At 45.9% G+C, this 19,765-nt stretch overlaps 1 protein-coding gene across 1 annotated transcript in view; it reads right to left on the reverse strand.

The window, feature by feature from the left end:
• Positions 1 to 19,765, reverse strand: part of BSN (bassoon presynaptic cytomatrix protein) — an 88,732-nt gene that overhangs the window by 46,744 nt on the left and 22,223 nt on the right. The window lies entirely within an intron of this gene.

The following is a 19,765-nucleotide window of genomic DNA, read 5'->3' on the forward strand; positions in this document are numbered from 1 at the left end:
CCAAAGATCCTTCCCCTAAGGAGGAGAAAGGAGAAGAGAAAAGCCTGGGTGATAAAGAAATAGTATAAAAAAATCTTTCTTTTCATACTCTTTTCCCCTCCTTCTCTCTGTGTTTTATGGGCATCTTCCCCCTGCATGATTAATCTGCAAGCTAGAAGAGAAACATTTAGAGGACGGTGATGCAAGTCAATTAAATAATCCCATTCCATCTATTTCTGTGTCCTGTTTGCCCAATTCTTCACCAAATCAAAAGTTTCAGGGGTTGGATTAGTAAAGATTTACATCTTCCTAGTAAAGATTTACTCTTCCTAGAAAGGACGGGGGTCCATCACTGGGTGGAGATGTAAGAGATGCTAATGAGACAGATATGATGGACATGCTGTAATCACTGTCCTGGAACATTTGGGAACAAAAAGAATTACACTCGTTATGAGGATGAAGTGTTTCCATCCTATTAGCAATCGAGAAGAACATTCAACAACATCTACCAGCACCAGAAGATATTTAAATTTGGCAGAACTGAATATTTTTGCATCCAAGAACTCCAAAAGAACTAAGAAAACTGCTGTGTGCTGATGTTCATTTTTAAGAGGAAATTTTAGGAGGCTGGGAGAGTCTTCTGCTTGAAGAAGGCAAAGGTATGGCCTGCAGGGGACAGGGAGACAGACATCTGTCCAAGGCAGACATTGCAGAGAACTGAAGGACACACAAACACGCCTTTCAACATGGGTTTAGGAAAAATAGGTCACGACAAAGCAAACCTGATTTCATTCTTTGCACATCTGGTATTAGTAATGCACAGAAGCAATATCCTTGATGTCCAAAAGGTGTTTTGACCTAGTATTGTATGACATGCTGACAAAAATAAAAAACACTACAGAATATAAATAGCGAATATGCTAAATGGATTTCAGACTGGTTACCTGGCTGAGCTGGGGGCAACAAGAATTCACCACTGCCAAGGTATCATCATCTCACTATGGCCAGCACCACTCACACACAATGGATCTTGGCAAAACCACTGATTCAGAATGGTTTTGGTTGGAACGGACTTTAAAGATCATCTTGTTCCAGCCACTCATATCTTAAATATTGATGAAGATGAGTCTCTACTGCCTAGCAAACCTGTGCTCAATCCATGCAGGAAGCCTGGAGCTGGAAGTAGGACTGAAGAGGTGGCTCAGCCTCCTCTTGCAGCACCAAGGGACTCCTTCCAGAGCCCTCCACGGTTCCACACCGACATTTTAAGGAGATTAGTAAAACACTGCAGGGGATACAGGCCGGATCTGTAAGAGTGATTCTAGGGATGCAGAAAATGTCTGAAATGAGAGAATTGAAGAGGTTGATCTTTTTCGTTTATCAAAGAGAAGATTAAGAAGTGACTTGATTACGATATAGCAGCACATTCAGTGGAAACAATATCAGGTACTAAAAGGTTGTTAATTAGGCAGAAAAAGGCATAAAAAGAACTAATGACTGGAAGTGGAAGCCAAATATATTAAGCATCACTTTTAACAGCAGATGTTTCTAACCATTAAAGCAAATTATACACATGCTGTTGGGCTCAGCAGAAGACACAGGGAGGTAAAGCTTGCAGGCCTTTCATGTATAGTGTATTTTATGCCTGTTCTGGTCTCACAAGCTTTGATAGCTTGAACCATCCCATCTGTACAGACATTTGGAATGTCTGTATCTGATACCTGACCTGCCCCAGCCTGCATGCAGTTCCCAACACACCTACAACCACCAGCCTTACCCTTCCCACCACAGAGCGCTCCAACACCCCTGAATATTCCTCAAAACCCCCTTCCAAATCTTACTATTCCCCAATGCATGGGTAGGTCAGCAAGTGGCAGTGCTTGCTGGGTCACAGCTGCCAGATGTGCCTCCCCCCTCAATGCTGTCCTTTAAGCACCAACCATTTGCAAATCCCATTAGGAATGAAAACTTTTCAATCAGTGGTTTCTTTTAAAAAATTGCAGCAGGAATATCCACAGAACGTGCTGGCTTTGCCCAGTGCAGATTTAAACACTGACAAGAATTGTAAACTGAATATACATATAGACACACACATATAAAATTACAGGCATGGTGGCCTAGATTGTGACCCTCTGCAGAGCAGGCACATAAGAGGGACCAAGATCCATCCCTGTGCACTGTGGTTTCCAAATAATCTAGAAAAAAACTCAAGAAAAGCACACATTTAAAAAGGATCTGAAATGATAGACACAGCTTGAGTCTGTAAGGCTTCTGCAGTTATTCTAACACCACCTATTTTAGGAGACTAGGTGAAAATAGCCCATCCCCAGTATTTGTTACCAGGAGATGTGGGGGAGCTGGTTATGTGCAGGTTGTTTTGTTCCCCTGTAGTAAGACAATACAGCTCTAAAAGTATCTTGAGTATAGAGTTCAGCCTTTGCAGTGGGCAGAAGCTTTAAAATGAGCACTGTAAGCAGAAAAACATTGCAACATCCAAGATATTTTCATGCCAAAATTTAGGATTATAATTAAGAATAATTCTGTCTTTGCTGAGGGCTGGTTATTTTGGACCATTTGGAGGTCACCCAGGATGTTATCCTACTACAGAAGAATAATAAAATCAAAAAGGAGAGACCATATTTAGATCAACATATTTATGGCTTTGGAGATTTGAAATGGAATGGTTCCTCACCAGCTCTATCCATTTAGACCTCACTGCAGCCAAAGCCATTGGCCTCATTAGCTACACACCCCCATGTCAGAGGAGGCCACTGGGCTCAGTCCATCTGACCTGTTTTAAACAATTTTTTCAGACTGGAAAGAACAGGTCCCAAGTAATCTTGAGTCTAGCATGATCAATCCCACCCAAAGGTGACCATTTTGGACAGGACAGAGAAAAGGAGCTTTGTTCAGCAGAAGATACAACCCACACTCATCCTTTGGCAAGAGACAAGATGTACAGTGAGCTGGAAGAACAGATACCAAGTTCATGGGAATTCAGAACAGAAAAGGAATTTGTGTTTTCTGTGAGTTGCTGAAAATGTGTATTTAATAAATTGACAAAACTGAAATCCTGAAAAAGAGAAAACTCATCTGTGTTTGGGAAGAGGACGACAGGGCACCTCTGGCAGCAGCTCTTCAAATCCAAGGGCCCCGAGTGGGCTCCTTCCCCAGATGAAGCCCCCCTCCAGCAGATGCACCCCAAGGCCACAGTCACAGCTCCCTCTGCCTTTTGCAGGCACCAGCATGAGTATAAAAATAACCCCAGCTGGAACTGGGTAATGAAGGTACTGTGCTAATCAGGCCAATAGAGAGGCTCAACAGCAGGATCACTGACTGGATGGAGACAGGTTTCATTCATGGCTTATCCTGGAGGAACACTGCAACAGCCTGGCCTCTCCCAAGAACTGCCAGTGCCCTGCCTGAGAATGTCCTTAAGTGTCTTCAGCTCAGCAGCTCTGCCTGCACATGAAGAACTGTTGTCTCACAAAATCAGCCAGTCAGTGAAACGTCCCTTCCATCCATGCCTCCCGGATCCACTCCTGAGGAGCTCTCTGGGGGGCCTGTCTCATGATTTATGTTGTCACACTGAGCTCTGCCAAAGTAGAGCTCATACATACTCTACAATTAAACAATATCCTCATCCAAGGGAAGAGGCAGTGCTAGAAGGCAGCCCTTGGCTAGAGAACAGAGGGAACAGCAAGTTGTGGGGAGCTGGGATACTGCTGGGAAGGCAGGAGGTGGGAATGGCTGCAGGAGAGCAGGGAAAGCTCAGCAAATCCTGGAGGAGCTGCTGATGCACGGAAAAAACTAAAAGTACCACATGGATCAGGTTTCCTACACCATCCCAGACTGATGGAGTGCATGATAAATATACACCTTCTTCTGAAGTTTTAGGTTTGTTTTATAGCAAAACTAAACTCTCTCTAGAAGTATTTGAGGCAATGGGGCCCTGAGCAATCTTATCTAGTAGAAGGTGTCCCTGCCCATGGCAGGGGGTTGGAATGAGGTATCTTGAAGGTCCCTTCCAAGCCAAACCATTCCATGATCCTGTTGCTGAGTTCTCCTACAGCAGCGCAAGGACAGTTTGCCATGGAGCTCGTGTGTAGAGGGCAGAAAAAGCAGCCCTGGTTGTTTGGATAGTGCACAGCCTGCATGCAAATGCAAAGAGGAGCCTGCAAAGCATCCCGTGGAGGCTGCGATGTGGTGTATCAGCCAGAGTCTGAGCTGAGGGGCACAGATAACACCGGGAGATGGAGTCTCCTGAGGTGTCTTGGGGGGACCATGAGCAGCCCAGGGTGCAGGAGCTGTTGTGTGCCCGGGGCCAGGCTGCAAGTCAAGACATCACCAGAATTCACGCCTGCATCCAGGTGGAGAGGAGGCGGATGCAAACATGCAGGCAGCGTGGGCTGAAGCTTCCTGGTCCAAATCTAAAGCACAGTTTGAGGAGACTCCAGGGCTCCAGAGAATATGTGCAATTAGGAGTGTTTCATCACTTAATTGACAGGGGAATTGGTCACAGAGGCACTGACTTACTTGTCAAAAAGGCCACCTTATGCTCATCTTTATCTTCAAACATCTCAATATAAATAAAATCCAGTCCTTGGCACTCCTGCCCAGAAGGGGAAGCCACCGGAGCCGTCAGTAATCATCCTGCTAATTCTTGCCAGAAAATAATCAACTTGCTCGCTTGCTGGCGAGTGAGAGGAACCAACCCCCAAACTCATCTCCTTCTCTGCAAATAACAGATGGGAAACTGCGTTTGTCCAGAGAATCGAGCTGCGAAATAAGACAGTGCCATCTCATCCTATGAGTCACTTCTCAGTTTCCTTTCTCTTGTTAGCACTCCCTGAACCAACTCCAGGCTACTTGAGCATGTCTCCTCTCCCCAAAGGGCACCAGGAGGCACTGACCCCCCACGAGGCTCTGCAGTTTCAAAGACAACCTCCAGCACCTGCACCTCACTGCTCGGTCCATCTTTCCCTGCACCATGCAACCACGGACACAGGGATGAAGCACACGATCAAAGGAAATAACTGCACGCCCAACAGCTTTGCAACTAACCTCGATCCGCCGTCATAGGCAGGACGGTGCTCCCCGGCAGCATCCCGCATGGCTAGCTCCTCAGGAAGTGAGAGCATACGCTCCTTCAGTGCTTGCCCTTGCTGGCAGAGAGGAGCAGATGGGCAGAGGAAACCTTTCCAGCGCCAGACCCAGCGCTGCTCCTCTGCTCTCCCCAGAGCGCGGGTCCCCCGCCAAACAAGGCGCTGCCTAGCTAAGCAAACCGGCAGTGCCGCCGCCCGAGGCAAAGGGACAAGTCCTTCCAGTTCATTAGGGAAGGTTTCTTGTGCGATTTGCTGCCTCACTAGCTCCTGTTTAGACAGCCTTTGTTCCTTGTCCGCAGGAGCGCATGAAAGATTTGGACGTCTGTACGTGCTGGGAGGATGCTGCTCCCCGGGCCGGGGCCGGAGCACGGCAGAGCTCACCCCGGGCTTCAACCTCCCGAGCTCTGCACGCCGAGGGGCTCTAAGTGCAGCCCCGGGTCCCTCTCGCTCCGTAATGCGGGACTTCCACGAGAGGCCAAGGAAAGCCTAATGGCTTGCTTTGCCTTTTTCTGCTGCTGCTCCCCTGCCCTGCCGCCAGCCGAAGGACGGACGTCCTGAGTGACAGGAGCCTCCGGTCTTGCTCACTCATTGTCTCCTGCAGAACTAAAATAGCAGCCGGGGAGGGAGCAGAGGAGCTCAAAACTTTCCATTCCCTGGTACCTCCTGCCCAAAGAAGAGGAATACATGAGACCACGGGGCTCCTCAGGGTGTCATGTGCAGCAGCGATGCAATTCAAAGCTATAATGCTAAAAAGAGCACAGGCTGCTCCCAGTAAATATACTTGTAACAGATCAATTTAAAAGCAGTTTCCTATTAGTAACACAGAATAAAATCATCCATTTACTGCATGGCTCACATTTATTCAGCTCTGAATGATCCCTGTTGTAGCCTTGCTCAAGAGCTTCCAGCTCCTTTGGGAACCCTCCTGGACAACTACAGCAATGGGAGATAATGGCTGTAGCTCAGGGACTAAACTAAACACTCTTGAATATTTAAAGGTCCTTTCACCTCCAAACTTTGCACTACCTTGGCAGCATCAACATCTGAGACTAGCACAGCAGTGATGAGGGCAGAGAGGAGCGTGATCCTCTGACCCACGCGTCTAGGATGGAAGGTTTTAAACACTAAAAACAATTCTGGTGTTGGCATAAACAGCCCAAAGTGTTTTCAGAGATGGGGTTGCAGACCTGATTTATGGCCTCACACTTCCTCCAGACTGAAGGAGCCAAGTTAAGCCTAATTTATCCAGGCTAGTGTGTATTTATGAATGAAGCCACTGGAATGAAAAACTTGTGCGAATGAACGTATCATAGTGGATCAGTGCACCAAAGCAGAGTGTATCTTCTGCCTTTCTTTTTTTTCTTGTTGTTGTTATTCTGGATTAAATATGTAACAAATACTCTTGCAGAATTTAGGGCCTGAAGATAGACAAGCCATTGCACAATCTTTTTACATACCTAAACAGACTTAATTGCTCAATTATTCCAGATAAACATGATAAGTTTCCTGTCATGAATAATTTATAATCCAGCTAGCCACACAATCTGTGAAACACAAATCTATGGCTGCAGCAAAATAAATGCAAGCAGATACCATGATCCCAAGACACCCTGCTGGGTACTAAATACTGGCTAAAGGAGCAATAGGCTGCCCAGGGCAGCTTTGATCTTCCACAAAACCCTTTGGACAGCCCAGACCTTCAAATGGGTTATTGTGTTGCTGAGAGGATGCAATTATTGACAAATAAAATAGGCAGAAAGGATGGGTGTGCACCTTGGAGGAGACAGGCACAGCACACACTCCCTTCCTGGTCTGGAAACAGCTGGGTGTCCCATACAGCCCTTCCTGGGAGCTGGCTGTACTGGTTTCCCCAGGAATTGCATCAGATGATAGTGATGAGCTGAAGAGCTGCAGTGAGGCAGCGCAGGAGGCAGTGCTGGAGGATGGAGGCCCACTGGGCCTGCCACGAGGGACAACACTCAGGTTGCTGGGGAAGAGCTAAGGGAAGGAAGGGTCCCATCCAGCCAGAACTTACCATGCTTGGATAGGAGAGACCTGAGAAGGCAACCTGGAAGGAGTCCAGAAAGAGGGTTAATCCTAAACCCATGACAAAGCCGTCCCAGGCAGCTCCCTTCCCGCAGCAGAGGCAAAACGAACCAGGCAGAGGGGCAGGTACCAGCTCTTGGCTTCAGTGACCCCAGACAAATACAAGGGGTCTTCCCACAGGGCTCAGGACCCTACCACAAACCTTGAGCCTCTTTATAACTCTCTGAGAAGCAGAGGAGAGGCACTGGGTAGATCTCCTCCAGCCTGGGCACCCCTTCCCAGAAATAGCTTGTCCAGTCATCAGCCACCTATTTTAAATAAAAGTCTCCTATCCCCATCCAAATACATCTAGATATCCAAATACACCTGGCATTATGACAAAAGTCATAATCTACTAAATTAATCTACACAAGAATCTGCAAACAATTAGAATTTGCACAGATACCTTGAGAACCACATAACTTTTAATTGAGTTTTTATAGCTATTATTTAGCCTTGAAAAAGGGGCTACTTCACTGTCAACCAGTATATAAAAGCAGTCACCCTGTCATAAAAAAAAAGGAAAAAGCTAGTTGCAGAGCAAGATTAAAACTGGTCATTCAAATAATGATTTGATGAAAGTTGGAGTTGTTCAGCCTAGAAAGAAAAATCTCTAGGGAGCCCTTAGAGCCCCTTTTAGTACCTGAAGGGGCTACAAGAGAGCTGGAGAGGGATTTTTTAAAAGGACATGGAGTGACAGAAAAACAGGGAACAGCTTCACAAGAGGACAGGAATAGAAAGGATATTGGGAAGAAATTAATTACTGTGAGGGTAGTGAGGCACTGAAACAGGATGACCAGGGAAGTTGTGAACTTCCCATCCCTGGACATGTTCAAAGCCAGGTTGGATGGAGCTTGGAGGTTTACCTGGTTTAGTGGAGGATATCCCTGCCCATAACAAGAACTGGAATGAAATCAGCTTTAGGGTCCCTTCCAACCCAAACCATTCTGGGATTCTAGTCTATGATATTTTGCTTGCTGAGCTGAAGTCATCATTGCTGTGGAGATCTAAACCAATACACCAGAAAGGTGAATAAACTCTTAGTGAAAAAGAATCTTACTACTTGAAAGATTGTCTTTTCTGTCACAACCTAAGCCAAAATGCAAAGTGAGCCCATTCGGGAGCTTTCTGCAGCCTTCCTGAATGGGGGCCCAGAGGATTACCATAGAGTAACCTGCCTAGGACACCTTAGCACAACTGAAAACCCTGCGCAAGCTTACAACAAAAGCCACCTTAGTTCAGCTCCAATGAAGGGTCAAGTCCTCACCTGCAAGTCTAGAAACTGCTACAAAAGAGAAAAGCATTCCAACAGAAATCACTCAGGTAAAACACCAAAAATATTGCAGAAGCAAATGCTCTTCTAGGGCTTCTTAGCTTTCCTTTGAAAGATCTCCAACAAGCAGCACATAGGCAGTGCCAGCTGCAGTGCTCCATGTCCTTCCAGACAGCAAGAAAACTACAGAGGAGCAAACTGCACAGTTCAAGCTGATTTCACCTGTTTTGATTTGCTTCAATGCCAATCAGAAACCCCTTCTGAAGAGAAACACTAAAACTTGTTGTCATGCCCTGGCTGTAAAGCCAGGCGACTCGTGTGCAATCACCAGCCATAGGACTGACTTGATGACCTACAGGGCACAATTTTTGCAGGTGAGATAGCAGCAGTGATCACAGCTCCCCCCACTTTCTGGGGTTCAGCTGGAGAGATCTTGCCTCTGATTTTCAAGTATTGTGCATCAAAATATCCAGCTGAACAGCGGGAGCCACGCTGACTGCAAGCAATCAGCCCCAAACTGCCTCAAACTGGGCAGAGAAGGCATGGATTGGCCAGCAAGGGGGAAGCAGCAGGATCCATGCACCAGGAGGGAAAAAAATTTGATATCCAAATAAACACCACCTTCCCATAAGCTTTTATCTGCCCACAGCCTTGTCTGTTGGCGTGGGCTGACTCCTGGCACACTGCAGAGAAAGAAAAGGAGGAGCAGATCTGAAGCACGGGATGCAGAAGGCGTTGGGAAGCGGCACAGCACGCGGTCCATAGGGATGCTGCTCTTTGGTGCACAGTGACCTACTCCCACAGGGTGAGGCTCTTGCCATGCCAAGGTCTTTTCTTCCCAGTAGGATGCAGGCTGGATGGCACTGGACAAGTGCCTGCAGCTGGAAGACATGGAAAAAGGCATTGCATGGAGAATAAGGGTGATGTGGGGTAAGAGCTTGAGCTGGCCAAAATCATTAGGAAGGGTACTGAAGCTTTCAGTTTTTACTGTAAGAGTGACATTGCCCAATTTTGGCTCTTGGTTGGGTGCCATATTTTGGCTCTGGTTAGAAATTCCTCAGTGCAGTGGAGCTCTTCAGAGCTCTCCAAATGACATGTCATTCAAAACCATCAGATCATGAGACTTTTTTGGGCAGAACTGCATAAACTTTACACCCAGGATCTGCATAAAGCATTATTATTCCAACATCTCCCCCTGGTTGAAAAGGGATTTAGCACCTGGAATTAGTTATGGAAAATAGTATTTCAGAAGTTGCTGGCTTTTTTTTCCTTCCTAATTCAATAAAGCAGTAACAATTGTCTGCTGAGAGCAAGTAGTGGGATCCCAGAAGCAGCTCAAAGACAGATGGCAGCAGCAGCATGCCTGTTTGGGGATAGTTCTCAAAGCACTCTCCAATTTGAAAGCCACAATCATATCAGCTGGAAAATTAATATGGCAGGTCATAACATAAGGCAGAGTATGTAAAAATAAATTTCAGGGCATTAGCTAGCCTGGTCCAGCATCTCCATACTGACTTGGTATTCCAAGAAAAATCAGGATTCATGTCCCAATCTGCCAAAGGTCCCTTGAGTAGGTTGCTGAGGAGTAGATGACAGCACCATGCATGGGGTACAAGGGCTCACTTTAACTGGGCTTCACCTTTTTGGATGGATTCTAGAATTGTTAGTCTTGCACTAACATACTGTGCTCCATCAAATACTGAGGCTATTTGCTTTTCTCAAAGCTTGAAAGGTTTTTCAATACACAGAGTATGTGGGCAAAGCAGAGGTGGCTGAGCCCAAGGACAGGCCTCTCCTACAGTAAGTATGCTCCTTATTTCAGAGGAATCCAGAAATACACGTAATTCAACTCTTTCTCAGATCCCCAGAGTAATTTTAACACAGAACATTAGTTTTTAGCCAAACCTCTTCACTAGACCTGGTATTTTATCTAGTGGGCATCATACTGAGAACAGAGGTTCTCAGGGGGAAAGGAGCAAGCAGTGCCTTCCAGGAGATCAGGACTGACGTGAGATGTCTTGTGGGGGACGAAGGGCAACATATTACGCCTGAAAGAACAGGAAGGTGTGAACAGAATCAGTGAGCAGCTCAGAGCAATGACAAAGCTGTTTCTGGAGGAACCTCATATTCAAGGAGTCACAGGGACATGCCCTTTACAACTTCTACAGTATTCTGAAATTAGAGGGGGGAAAAAACCCCAAAACTAAAATCCCAAGGGGAGCTTCACTCCTAGGTCCAAGGCTAGCAGTGCCCCACTCCATCCCACCCAGCTGGTTGACGCACTACATGTGCAGCCCTATATGTTTGTGCCCTTAGCAGGTTTTTAATGGGGAACACTTGCTGATCCTGCAATTCCTGCAAAGCTGAGCTACAAGCAGTGACAAGCTCGTTTGCTCTTTGGGGACAGGGCTTCAAATAGCTGTTGGCTTGTGGCAATTAAAACTGCCTCCGAGTCCGCCAGCCCGCGCTGTGACTGATGCAAGCGCCGGCTGGAGCGCTCTGATAAGGACGTTGGATGATTCAGAATAATCTGGGCTTTGCTGAATAGATGAGCCTAAGTGTTTGTGCTTCTGCTTCCGTCTAATGGGAATACTGTGTTGTGCTCATTGGAAAGGGGAGAGGGTGGCTGGAGGTAGGAGGGCACCAGAACTTCCTCTCCATAAGACTGATGGGCACATCTCTCCTGCCTGCCACTCAGGTCTCTTTCTTCCATGGAGGTCTTCAACTTTAGGGTCTGGCCAGTCTGCCCCCACAGCTTGGACATAGCAAGGGGGTGGCAGAGGAACTGGGGAGTGCAACAAAAAGTCAATGTTAAAACTTCTCATCCTGAGAGTTCTTTGCAAAGCTGCTGCACAAACAGCTGGGCTCAATTAAAATACAGGAGATGAGCATCAAAGTGGGGTGGGCAGGGAGCAAGAGAGGAAGGGGAGGGATGCACTTGTTGTTCAGTCTTGAAAAACAACTTCTAGCTGGTGTAGTGCTGTGTTATGTACATGCCTTAACTCCTTCTGACAAACCTTTAATCTCACCAGCCTGCTGCACAGTCTACTCCCATTCCATTAATATCACATTTTGCTCCCTGGATTTCCAGAGCCATTCTAACAATTTGGCTTTGATTTACTCAAAGCAGAAAGCCATGCCACCGGCACAGCCTATTTACAACATAAACTGACTCCAGAGTGGAAACATCCCCCCGTCGGCTATCCTTGATCAAAAAGGTTTGCAGCTGAGATAAAACACCATTTAAATCAGAGTTAAAATAACCAATTTTCATAGACCATCAGCACCATACCTCTCAGATATGGGCTGGTCAGGAGCACAGCTGCATATCATGTCTCCAAAAAGAGCTGGATATGGCAGGAGGGTGAGGTCTGGGAGCAAGGTTTGAATTAAGATGGTGAGAAATACCTCTGCAGGCATGAACTGCTGTTTCACAAACACCTCACAGCATACACAGGACTGCTTTCAAAAATCTCTGAGACTTTTCAGTCCACCACACTATGAAAATCCCTTTTTAGCATCTAAATGTGACCATGGCCAAGAGGCAGACAAGAAACAGGATCAGGAAGAAGCAAGGTGGTTCATTGTGTTGGGAGCCCACACAGCTCTAAAAATAGCACTGTGATCAGCTAAATTCAGGTTACAAGAGACACTGACAAGATGCCACCACCTCTGTCATACAGACCTTTTATGTCACTATCATTCAAGGTGGGAAGAGCCATGTCACAACATCTCCTCCTGAGCTGGGGTTCTCCCACTGGGCACCCCTTGCTGCACCAAAGATACAGCCCCATAGGGGTGGGTGCGGAGTGGGTGCTAAAGTGTCTGACACCCTCCACTACAACCACCCAGCTCTCTGCAGCTTGTAGAAAGACCGTAAATAGGAATGAATTCAGCTAGGATTAACTCAATCCCCATCAAAGCAGTGAAAGCTCTTGAAGTTTCCTCCGAAGCGCTCCCCGAGGCAGCGCAGCGTTCCGGCAGCAAACACACATCACAAACCGGAGCGCACAGGCGAGGGCTGTACAGCCCTGCACAGCTCCTGCTCTCGGGGCTGCTGCGTGTGCACCAAGTGGGAGCTGAGGGACACAAACACTGGGCGATTTCACACACTCGACCGGTAGGAAAACCTGGAGCAGCACCTGTGTGAGCAAAATATCCCCATCATCACCATGGGCTGTAAGGGGTCTTATCCCTCTGCCCGGGGATGTTCAGGGGGAGGGAAGGAAAGCAGGCAGCCGCCACAGCAAAGCTCTCAAAGAGACACGGAGCCGCTGACTCTGTACCCTGCTCACTATGGAAAGCTTGACAGCCGCTTCCGATCCTCAGCTGGCTTTTTAATGATAAAGTGATCTGGGAGCTGAAAGCCAGAGGAAAACCATGTCTCATCCAGGCAAACAGCTTGCTGTAACTTAATGTACCGAGGGAAGGAGGGCGCGGGGCGGCGGCGGCTCAGCCCGTGCGGCTGCTGGGCTCGGCATTAGCGAGCGGCACAAGACGTCAAGCGGAAAGGAGGCCACTTCCCATCCCTCGGGAGCACTCCTCTTCACTTGCAGTTGTTTTAATTACCCCTCTGCACCGCAGCATGGCTCCAGCCTGCGGGAAGCCACGCTCTCCCTGCCCTCCGAACAATTGAACGTGTCAGCACAGCCCACCCCGGCCGTGTCCCCGCAGCCGCGGCTCCGCCGAACCAGCCGCCAGCGGAGAGAACCCACCCTGAGCAACACCAGCCCCCTCAGCCACCGGCAGCCATTTAGCCAAGATCTTTTTTGATATTTTCTGCCAGCGAATTTTGCATTATTTGAATCATCCACGCAGAGCACAGCAAAAGGCGGCACACTGGGAGAAACAGCCAGAATTACTCATGAGCTTTTTCTTTTCATGGGCTCTAACTTAAATTGTGATCTGTCAAACAGATGAGTTGCATGTTGTTGTGGATGGCTGGGAGAAGCTCCTGCTCCGGCTGCAGCAGGGGCCAAAATAAGCAATATCTAAGTAGAAAGGCTCAGTAAGAGCAAGCATGCTACTCTCCAGCTCCATATGAGTTGCTTCATTCAGTGTTAATCACCCCATTAAAAAATTAAAGTCTACCAAGGGATAACAGACACATCCTTTGCTGCAACACTGCAGATACAGGATGGAACACCTGGTGTTAGGGACAAAGGGATTAAGAGGTAAAGGGCAATGGTGAGGAAGGGCTAAAACGTGGCAAACATGCATACACATACAACCTGTTAGTTCAGGGTGATACATCTCATGTTCCTATCCATATTTTCTCACCATAAAAAAATCCACAGAATATTCACTGCAGCCACAAAGAGCAGATTTTTAGTGCTCAGCTCACCGGGTTCTCTTGAGGAGAATTGTGGGGCAGAAAGCACTGGTCCCACCTGCCCACAGGGCAGATGCTGACCTCAGACACTGGGATGGATCTGTGGCAGCAGATGAGGCCAAGCATCCCTGCCCAGGCAGCTGCAGCCCAAATTACTGTGCCCTAAGGAGAAGGTAGCAGGCATACCAAGCCCCAGCTCCTGAAAACAGCATCACTCACTGTCCATGCAGGTCACTGCTGGCAGAAGCTCTGCTAAAAACAAAGAAAAAACTGGAATAAAACACGCATTTCACTCCTATTGCACAGCAGGATCCAATGGAAAATTTCTCCCAGATCTGCAACGTAATGCCAACGAGAGATTTATTTTTACAGCTACATGGTGAAGGAGGATGATCTCAAAAGACAAATCATTCTAAAATGGGCAACTTGACTCAGCAACACAGGGGTCTGGATGAATATAAGGTACAAGCTACTACATACACACACAAGAAGCTAACACCACAGCAGAACAAAAACACTGCTTGCCCAAGGGTGTCTGGGGCTTTGAGCTGATCACAGGAGGAAAAAACCACACCTCTGAACTTGCTGAAAGGTGCACACAAGGAAGGACAACTGCTGACAGAACCAGCCCCACCTCCCCAGCTACCCAGAAGACACCAAAAGCATGACACCAGTGTGGTATGGCCCAAGGGATGTCAGACCAGAGAAACATTTATTTTTCAGGCCCAACACCCATTCTGTAAAATGAGTGGAAACTATAACCTCTAAACAGAGCTTCTGTTCATCCATGAGCACAATAATACAGATGCAGGACATGCAAGGACCACGCACATGCCAGTGGCTGGGGCTGGAGGTGCTTCATGGCCAGGAAAACAAACACCTGTTGAGGTCCCAAGGACTTGCCTTGTTCAGCTAGAGAAGAGACTGCAAATGTAATATCACTGTCACAGCTTATCCTCCCTCTGCATTTCAAAAGAGCTACATCTCATCCCTCCCTATGGCAAAGAGCTACATCCAACATGGAGTTCATGCACCCAGAGGAAACTTAGAAATTTAGAAAATGTCATGTCAGCATGGTCCCATGGCTTCTCGATAAAGATTCGAGGAGGTGAAGAATACTTTGGTTGCTTGAAAAGGCAGGGAAAAACAAGGGAGATCAAATTTCTCACAAAATTCATGTTTAATTATCTATCAGAAAGTAGATCCCTGTTTTCATCCAGTCCTTCAGTTCTCAGCCCTGGGTGAAAGCACTCATGCCAACAGGGATTCTACCCACACTTGCACAGCATCAGAGACCTGTAAATGTTTGAATGTTGAATGAATGACAGGCAGGAGAGGAGATGGATGAGAGGAAGAGATGGAGATTCACTGCCATTAATAACAGCCATTGGTTTAATGTGGAACTAATAACACCCTCGGCATGCTAAGCACAGCCCTTGCCTTGCAGGGTTTCTGAAACAGTGGCCACTAGTCAAGTCAAAGCCTCCTGCAGGGTAAATAAGTTAGATTGGGCCCCTAACTCACAAATATGCTGGGTTTTACTGAAAATTAGATAGCAACATGGTGCAATATGTAAAACTGGGACAATAAACAAATGAGAAACAGGGTCCTTTGAAAGCAGTGTATGAACAGCTTCACAATTTCAATATTTGAGGTTTTTTCAGTCATTTGCTAAATGACTGAGGTGATGCTGTGGGCAGGCACCACTCTTTGACAGTACAGCCAGGTTGCAAAAGGTTTTGGACCACAGACATTCCTCCAGTGTTAACAAGCCCCATTCCTCCCACCAGAGACGCTCTGCATTGTGTCACCCTTCACCTTCTCCCAACTTCTTCTTTTTTCCACTTTGCCCAAATTTTCTTATATACTGAGCAGAAAACCATCTGCTGTGAGGTTATGACAGGATAAACACAGCCCTACACAATGCTCACATTATTTCAGTCTCATCTCCTCAGCTGATGGTCTATTTTCCATTAATACAATTTAAACATTTACCTAAAAACTTTAGATTATTTTTGTGGCTACCTCCTTTAGCTACAGATACCTCAAGAGGTGCTGAGAATTTTCTTCTGTCAAACAACCCTGACCACTGTTGGGAAACCAACCAGCAAGTTTCTAATTATCGTTGAGACTTTTTATGTTTTGCTTGCTGAATGTCTGTGATCAAAGGTTTCTGATGAGCTTACATGGCACAGAGCATGCAGGGAACAGATTCACTCTCAAATATTTTAAATATTTCATAATTCATTATATTCATAGCATAAAAAGTACAAATAACCTCTTCAATCTCCCTAAGTGAAGCTAAAAACGTGGGGCAGAACAGAGGTTTAACAATTATAAGTTATAAATAGGCCACAAATACAGCAGACAAAATCAAAACAGCTCAGGAAAAAAAGTAGGGCCTTCAAAATAAAACAATTTGGTAAAGAACACATATGTATAAACATGTTCCTTTTATACAGGGAGGTGCATCTGAATATTTATGAAACTGCCTGTAATAAACACTACTTCAAATTGAAAAAGGCACAATAGAAATGTAAAGTAGACAAGAAAGGTTTCCTATAATCCCAAGTGGTTCCAAGCAGACCTATTAGGCAGCCAGGCATTTTGAGTTTAATTTCAGCTCTAACTAAAGCACACGTTTTAATGCTGTGCTGCTGCTCTTGATTAAAATCAAACTCAAGTTCCTCGTGTTTTTGGTTTAGTGCTTAGGATGGTGAGAAAACAAATTAAAAGAAACCCAACAAATTTTAAGAGAAGACTGAAGAAGAATTAATTTATCAAATTAGCAATGTGCAGCAGCACTTCAAAACCCCAGAGAAGCAGAAAGGATGCCTGCAGGTTACTCCTTATGATACCAAACAGAGCAAATCCAATCAGATGAACATGCTGCCGGATCAGTCAGGCGAAGGCCACAGGAGCAGCAGAACAAAGTGAAAGATGTATAAAAAGAGGATTTTCTAAACCTATTGTACTGGTTTGAAACTGAGCTATTCACCCTGGAGGAGATGACAGCATCACTGGTATGGTCCTGCAGAACAAGCTGCCCAAAAAAACCCTCAGAAACAACACAGAGGAAAAGTAAAAAAAAAAGTTTTAGTGAGAAATTAAAAATCATACTAGAATGTGAAAGCTGCAATGTTGCACTTAACACATCTCCATTCAAAAACTTATTTCTTGCACAGGACTGTAAATAACTGCTAGATTTGAGCACATTATTTCAAAACTTGCTGTCTTGAATGGTGCCACCATTGCTCCCTGCTTGATAATTCCCTTTCCTTGCCTAAAATAACTGTCTATGGCAAGAGCACTGACCTTCAGGAATAAGTGAATGAACAAGGAAAGCAGCCTGCCAGCACACGACCAAATTGAAAACGATGACAGCATCTATTTCAGGGCACGGGATGAACAGAGGGAACAATATCATTATCTACATGTAAAATATGAGTGACACCAGCAGCAGACAGGAACTTCTGTTTGCCCAGTCTTGTGAAACAAGAACGAGCTGCTGCTCAAAGGAATAAACAGACAGTGAAATAAAAACCCAAAAAGAGATTTTGTTTTTCTCAGCAAGTGATCAACTCAAGATGCCACAGAAGCTGATTGCTTCTTCAGCACAGAAATTAATGATTTGCTTTTAAAATAAAATGACCATCAAGCCACACAAAAAGAAATAAAATAACAGCCAAAGAAAAATAGTATTTTAAAGGGAATTATGTGCTTCTGAGGAGAAGGTATTACCAAAGTACAAAGTGAAGGCAGTGCAGTCAACCCTCCTCTGAAAAATCTGCTCTTGGAGCTGGATGTGGCAAGATAGGGCTTGATGGACTACACCTCACACACTAAGTCTATTATTTTCTTTAAGTATATATTACAAAAAGCTATTTTATGCTATGGATATATATACAAGTAAAAGATTAATGAAAACAAAGTGTTTATACAAGATTTATACCCTAGCTTTCAAAACAGTTTGAGAGATCATTATGCCAAACCAGCCCTGTGGCTCCTACCTCACCATGCCAGTGATTTCTGGCAGTTCCACAGATTGCACAAGAGAGAATGTACCAAGGAAAACATAATTTTGGTTTTCTTTAGTTTGATTTTCTTAGAAAATGTGGTATTTTTGATTATTTAATCCTGCTAGAGAGTTTTGAAAGCAGAGTCACAAAATAATATCTACTGCAGCACAAAGTGGCAGTATCAACTATACACATGAAAGTATATTCATAAGGAAATGCAAATGGAGAATACAACACCTCATGAGCAATGCTGTGCAGCTGCCCTGCAGCACCTGCTGGGTTGGAGGGACCAGACTGGGTGGATGTTTTCCCTATGAGGGGAGGCAGTGGAGCAGCTGGGCACAGCATGTCCACCCTTAGAAGGCTCCAGGACTCGAAGGGGTACAGCCTTGAGATCCCTTCCCTGCTTGCTGCTTTGAGCAGAGGTTGGAACAGGTAACCTCCAGAGATCCTTCCCAACCCAGCTCCCACCATCAAGACAGACAGCACCCTTCCATCCAGCTGCCTCCACTACCCCCCAGTAACAGCACCAGGATGCTTCAGGCACCTCTCTGTGTGACTCTGGAATAGCAGCACAAGGAATGATGTTGAGGAAAATGAGTCACACTTCCAACAAGGCAGCAACCACTGCTGCTCCCCCAGCCAGCCCATCACACGAGCTGCCAACATGAGCTGCAAACACTTCTCTTGGACAACTGTTTTCATCCCCCAGCTCCCACAACGACCTACTTACAAGTCATAAGGTTGCTTGCTGCTGAAATGCATATTAAACTCAGGACAGACCAAAAAAACAACGTCTTTTTCCATTTCAGGTCCATTTTTAAAAATTTTATATTTAAAAATGCTTTGCAGTCAAACACATTTCTGACGGCACAGAGACCTAGAGATGCCAGAAGCAAAATGACCGCCTAGAGCTGCTAAACAAAGTCTCTGTGCACACACATATTTTAACATTGGTATCTGCAAGAGACTCGGGGTAGAGCCCACTGTGGGTAAGCTCTTGGGGCAAAGCAGAAGAGACAAGACCAGAAACTGAGAAATTGTTGTATTGTTATTTCCTTGTTAACTGGTACCGTTCAGAGTAACTGGACAACTTTCAAGGCAATGCTTGGACACCAAATTAATGTTTGGCAAATCTAATTAAAAATGAAACTTCTAAGTGAAACAGAAAAGTAGCCCATGGCATTTCTTTGCAGGACCCTGAATTTCCACCTCAGAGCTCTTTATTAAGATCTGAGACCTTGTCTGGACCTTTGCAGGGCTAAATACCTGTGAAGTAGTATCAAGAACCAGCTAATTATGCATCATTACAGCAGGGGTATCTCCTTCATAGGGCAAGACTATTTACAGGGGCATGTAGTGACAGGACAGGGGGGGAATGGGTTCAAATTCAAAGAGAGTATGTTTAGACTACATAAAATTAAAACATTCTTTACTATCGTTGTAGTGAGGCACTGGAAAAGATTGCCCAAGGAAGCTGTGAATGTCACATCCCTGGAAGTGTTCAGTGCCAGGCTGGATGGAGCTTGGAGCAACCTGGTCTAGTGGAAGGTATCCCTGCTCATGGGGATGGAACTATGTGATCTTCAAGGTCCCTTCCAACCCAAACCATTCCATAACTCTACGATTTCTTCCATGAGGATAAATGAAGGCTGGAGTTCCTCAAACAATGATGTTTAGACACTGCTGTATCTAGCATCAGGAGCAAGCATTGCATGCTTACCACAAAATGGCTACTGGCAGTAAATCCTGGGTATCCAGGGGGCTTCAGTGCCTAATTCCTGTATGTGTCACTGGAGTGGCTCAGTTGCTTTCTAAAGTGTGGCTTTAAGTTTCTGCTTTAAGATCAGAAACCCCAGTGGTTTGGCTCTTAACAGCTGAAAAAACCATCCAATCACTTCCCATCCTGTGTGGAGATCTGTGACCTGCGGGATTGGCACAGGGAGCGCCCCTCACCTCAGCCAGCCCCGCT

This window comes from Lonchura striata, chromosome 12, assembly GCF_046129695.1.
Source record: "Lonchura striata isolate bLonStr1 chromosome 12, bLonStr1.mat, whole genome shotgun sequence".
Lineage (NCBI taxonomy): Eukaryota > Metazoa > Chordata > Aves > Passeriformes > Estrildidae > Lonchura > Lonchura striata.